Genomic DNA, 6000 nt, shown 5'->3' with positions numbered 1-6000 from the left:
CGCCAGCAGTGCAATCCCCCTTCAACAGGCTCATGGAATAGCCACCATCCACCCTCCTCCCCCTGCTGGGGAGCTGCACCTATCCCGATGTGGAGCCCCCAGGCCACTCTACCGACAATGTACACCACTGTGGGAGAGTTGGTCAGGCACCAACTGTTGCTAGCTCACCGCCTGCCCCAACAGGCTGCCGAGGAAACCACGCACGTCGCCGCAGACATCCCGTCGCAGTTCAAATAGGCATCCTGAACCTCCACGGAGCACGAAAAGAGGCAAAGTAGGAACAACTGTTCAAGACACTACACAACGAGGACAGCACCCTGTTCGCGATAGCTGACACACATCTTCGGGACTTAGAGGAGCCCCCGGTCCACGAACGCTGGCACTGGGCTGGAAACAATCACGAACAGGGGTCCCGCAAAGGAGGAGTCGGGATGCTGTGGAGAAGCGACTCCACGTGGGAAAGGTTCTTAGGTGCGTGCTGTGAGCAAACATGGGTTACCGGCACCATCCTGGACATGCCCGTGCTCGTCGGCTTGGTATATCTTACCGTGACGTGCGGATAACACGGTGGGAATTCCCATATTATGCAGTTCCTCACTGAGGATACTGGGAGGTGGGCTTTCGGTAAAGAGGTGATACTCGCGGGCGCCTTTAACGGGCGTATTCAATCCTTGGGTGGCTACCAGACTACAATGGCCAGATCATGGTCGACTGGACCCACAAGCACAGCCTGGAAATTGCCAACCTCCAGGCCGACTGCGAAGGACAGTTCACGTGGAGTGCCCGAAGCTGCCGTTCAACAATAGACTATGTGATTGTGTCGTCTAAGCTGGTAGCCAGCATCACGCAGGTGCACATCGATGAAGACGGCTTGTTTAGTGTCGGTAGCTATCACAACCTCATTCGATTGTCTATGGCAACTACCATACACAGCACATTCAAGATGGAGAACCAAAGCCCGGAAACACGCTATCTTCGAGTGGACTCATATGAAACTGTGTGTGGCCAATGCATTTGAAAACAGTACCGCTCGCAGGGGGGTCACCAGGTACGCCGAGTATGTCGGAGAGCTGCTGCTCATCATGAACCAGCACGAAGTTTGTGCCACTTCTCGGGGAGGAATGCGGCGCGAAAAGTGGTGGGACAATCAGGTTAAGCCTGCGATCGGAGCACGGCTCACGGCTAACCGCCTGCATCACAGAGCGGTCAAACAACTCCCTTAAAGACTGTCAGCGTACCTGGCAAGAGTAACTTCTTCGCAAGAGAGAGGCGCAACAACTTGGCCAGGTGAAAATGGCAGCATGCAATCAAAAATAGCTACAGGAAATCACAAGAGCGGGGCGCAACGCTCTACGCAAGTTCTGGGCATATGTGTCCTCCCTGGACAGGAAGCCACCATCTCATGTGCTACGGGATACTACCACATGTGCAGTGGTCATTGAGCTTGCACAACATATCACAGACCACCTCCACTCAGTATACGGGAAGTCTGATCACCGGGAAGAATCCGACGCTGGAGCTGAGACATGTGTACCAACATCGTGTGGCAGAGATACTTCCGATCTCGACTCGCGGTCGCTGACACCCAAGGCATGGTTCGTCGTCAGAGGAAAATGGAAGGATAGTATCGAGGGTGTGCCGTGGCGAGCGGGCGTACAGAAGGAATAACGGGCTGTATCCTGTGGTTTCATGCCTGGCATTGTTGAATGCGTATGTGATGAACGGGAGAACACATTCCCAATTTTTATGGTCTGAAGAAATCTGAAGAAACGTACATTGCGAGCATAATGTTTAGAGTTCTGTTGGTGCGTTCTGTTAAACCATTTGTCTGAGGGTGCTAAGGGGTCGAATGCCTGAAATCAGATGCGCATATACGGAGAAGTTCTTCTATTTCATCGGCACTAAACTGACGGCCTCTATCACTAATCACAACTCTCGGTGGACCATGTCGCACGATGACTGAATGCAGCATAAAAAGCGACATTTGGTAGGGTGTAGCGGCAGTAAGAGCGGCCGTCTCACAGTAGCGATTAAAATTATCCGCGCATACAACAATTCATCGATTGCCTTTTCGCAACTTTGGGAAAGGACCCAAAAAGTAAACTCCGACTTTCTCAAAAGGAGCCTTCAGGGGCACTACAGGGTGAAGCATTCCGGGAGCTACACCAGTAAGACTTTTGTGACTTTGATACTCAGGACAGCTGGCCACATACTGGTCAATCGTGTGGCGCATCCGGGGCCAGTAGAATCACTCCTGAGTGCGGTGCAAAGTTCTCCCCGATGCTAGGCGTCCGGAAGCTGGATTGTCATGCAGGGCACGTAAAATAGACAGACGGGGGCTTTCAGGTACTACCAACAGGAACCGACAGCCAGTGTCTGAGTAAACAATGTATAGCAGGCCATCACGGACACAAAACTGGCTGTTCGAGGTTGGGTCCTGAGCAGCCTTCAAGAACAGCTTCAGGTGCTGGTCGCTGTGTTGCTCTGTTCGGAAGGTGCGAATATCGGGAAAGTTCGTAGATAAAGCAGCGATGTAATGCTCGAAGTTTTCCGCGTCACATTCTGTTGTGGCAAGTGGCAACCGCAAGAGGCAGTTTGCATCTGCATGCCATCGGCCACTCTTGTATGAAATAGTATTGTCGTATTCTTGTAATCGAAAAGCCCAGCGGGCCAGGTGACCAGACGGATCACAGAGATTGAGTAACCAACGTAGGGAATGGTGATCTGTTACAGCTACCAGAGGCCGTTCGTACAGGTAGCAGCAAAACCGCTGCTCGGCGATGGTGTAGTTTCGCTCAGTCTTACATGTCAGCAATGACATGTTCGCTGTCGTCATAGCGCTGAACAAGGACAGCACTGATGCCTATACCAGTTGCGTTAGTGCGCCCTTCCGTTGCAGCAGAAGGGTTGAAATGCCGTAAAATAGGATGTGATTGTAAGAGGAACTTCAGTTGCCGGAACGACGAGTCACACTCTAATGTCCACTGGAATGAAGAATCTTTATGTAGTAGGCACGTGAGCGGGTAGGCGACATTGCAAAACGAGGGATGAAGCTTCGGAAATAGGAGCAAAGCCTCAAAATCTGCGCCGCTCCTTCAGATTACGAGGTTGTTGAAATGAGGCAACAGCTACGGTCTGCTGAGGATTAGTCCGGACGCCATCACCTTCGACGAGCACCAATGCCTGTCGCTCACCAAAATGGCATTTCTTTGAATTCAGCACGAGGCCAGCTTGGCTCAAGCAGTTCAGCATGAGCACTAGGCGGTCGTTGTGCTCGTTGAATGTCCGGCCAAAATGACTACGTCGTCCAGATACCACATACAGGCCTCCCATTTCAGTCCGCATAGTATAGAAACCATGAATGTTTCAGATGTCGCAGGTGCATTGCATAAACCGAAGGGCATAACGTACGTTAAATTCGAACGGTCCATCGGAAGTGATGAAGGCGGTCTTCTCCTTATCTGCAGGGTGAATCGGAATCGGCCAGTATCCAGACCGAAGTTCTACGGACGAAAAGTATGAGGCAGAGAGTACCAGCAGTCAATGGCATCATCAATGAGGGGAAGCGGTTAGACGTCTATTTTGGTGAGTAAATTCAGGCGGCGGTAATCTACACAAAATCGCCATGTACCACCTTTCTTTCGCACAAGAATTACTGGAGCCGCCCAAGGACTGCACGACTCCTGAATGACACCCTGCTTCAACATTTCAAGAACTTGCTCATTGATTATCTTGCGCTCGGAAGGCGCCACATGGTACGGCTTTTGGCGAATCGGGTTCGCATTGCACTGACACCGGATGGTGTCAGTGCAATGATTGGTGCTTGACTCTGGAAACGAGCGGGGGCTCGTGGTTTTCGAGAAGTCAAAAACGGATAAATACTTCGATAAAAGATCTTCCAAAGCATCACGCTCTGGGGCATTGAGGGAATTACTAATCATACCATATAGTTGAGCATTCACTGGGGATGCTGCGACATGCCTCTCTGGTACATCCGTAACGCAAGGCCACTGACATTGGAACGTCTTCTCTACAAGAGGCAAGCTTCATGTCAGCTGCTAAAAGAACTGGCTGCGTGGAGCAATTAATAGTCCACAATCGAGTGCAGCCCTGATTTACCGATAATAAGCAGTAAAGGACCAGGAGAGATATCTTCACGCAGTTCGAATAGCTAGGCGTCACGATCGCATCAAAAGCTTCGGTCGCCCGGCTAGAACACACTGCACAGACATCGGGGGCACAAGAGCATCGTCGCGCACGCAAAGCACGTCATAATAAGCAAGAGGGTCCTCAAAGAACTCAGGCGGAAGGCAGCCTTCAACACTGATCTCGTTCGTGCGACAGTCTACGGTTGCGCCACACGTGCGCAGAAAATCAATACCTAGAATTACATCATGTGCAGAACAAGGCAGTACTATGAATTGCGCCGAAAGCACGGTTCCTCCAAGACACACCTTGGCACTACATACTCCAATAGGGTACAATAAATCGCCGCTAACGCCATGAAAATTTGCATTTCCATCCCATGAAAACATTACTTTGGGTTCCAGCTGGTTTTTACACGATAAGCTTATATTGTGAAACGCCATTGTGAAAATACCGTCAACAGACACACGAATCTTATTTTTGAGCATATTCACAGAAGGAGGTATTTCAGCGAGTAGCAATCGTTCTCCGGCGGCCTCACCTCCATCGGCCAAGGCGCCTAGTTTTCCGGCGAAGGTGACTGGGAGCGACGCCGCGGGGACGGCGAACGGCGGCCACGAAACGTGGGTGGTGGAGTCAGACTCCGGTCGGAAGCCGGAGAGTGGTTGCGCATGCCATCGGCCTGAAACTGGCTCTGTGGAGGAGGTGGCCAGTACCTAGGGGAGTCAACTGGGTAATCGCTCGTCGTGCCTGGGTACGTGGGTCGATCATACCACGATGATGGACGACGGCGGCATTGTCTTGAGGCTTTACTAATTTTTGGGTCGTACCAGTTTAGCCCACTGTCCTTCTATAGTAGATTAAAGGTTGGGTTTGCAATTCACGTTATTTAAGCCGGGAGTCTAGCAATGTCGCTGTCACTGACTTTTTTGACGATGTCGATGTATGTACGAGTGCAGCGGCCCTACAGCTCGCGCTGAAAGAGCAGACTTAAGCTTGCTCACGTGGTAGCACTACTGGCCGTCGTAAACACGTGCAGCCATGCATAGGTGTTTTTGACGAGTTAAATAACAAGAACGAACTCTGAAAACAAAATCACAGGGATTTAAAATGGTTACATGCTAACTCGAGAAAGCACCGTACAGGAAGGGAATTTGTCGGTTGATTTTCCGGGAACCAGCGGCAAATTTTCAGTATCGCCTTAACTAAATTTAGAACCACCGTAGAACTGGGCGTGATTTTGGTTCAGTCTGGCCGGAGCAACGATGTTATATATAGAACTTCTGGACTGCAAGTGGCGCCCAAAAAGTGAAGCCGGTATCCTCCATCTTGCGACGGACAGAAGCGACGTACTGCCCAATGGTCGCTTTATATCAAACGAAGCATATGTGTGGCTAAACTCTTTCATATTTGTCTAAAATTGACACTGGTCTGTGACAACTGACACGGTCAGGGTCACACGAGGTATCGTCGTGTATGCATGGTTTTCACCTTGAGGGAGATTTACAGTCAAACTTCTGCGTTAAACCTACTGAACGCCATGTGAATTTAGGGCATAGTCACATAGGCCGCCAAGTGGCCAGTGACCACTGCCAAGGTTAAGGTCACGTGAAGTGCCGCCGGGTGTGCACGGTTTTCACCTTGAGAGACTTAGGGGCCAACCTCTATGTTAGGCCTGGTGGTAACCATGTGACCTTGGGGCACAGTCACGTAGACCACAAAGTGGCCCGTGACCACTGTCAAGGTCACGTGAGCTGAGGTCAGTGTGACGTGGAAATAGAGGGAGCTAAAGGGGCGATACGTATATAAATAGGACCCCCCGGGCTTCTGCCTAGGTTACAGCACTGCTCGAGA

Source organism: Amblyomma maculatum, chromosome 4, assembly GCF_055883805.1.
Source record: "Amblyomma maculatum isolate TAMU_Amacu chromosome 4, ASM5588380v1, whole genome shotgun sequence".
NCBI classification, from domain to species: Eukaryota; Metazoa; Arthropoda; class Arachnida; order Ixodida; family Ixodidae; genus Amblyomma; species Amblyomma maculatum.
The sequence above is the reverse complement of the archived record's forward strand: the minus strand, read 5'-3'. Positions refer to the sequence as shown.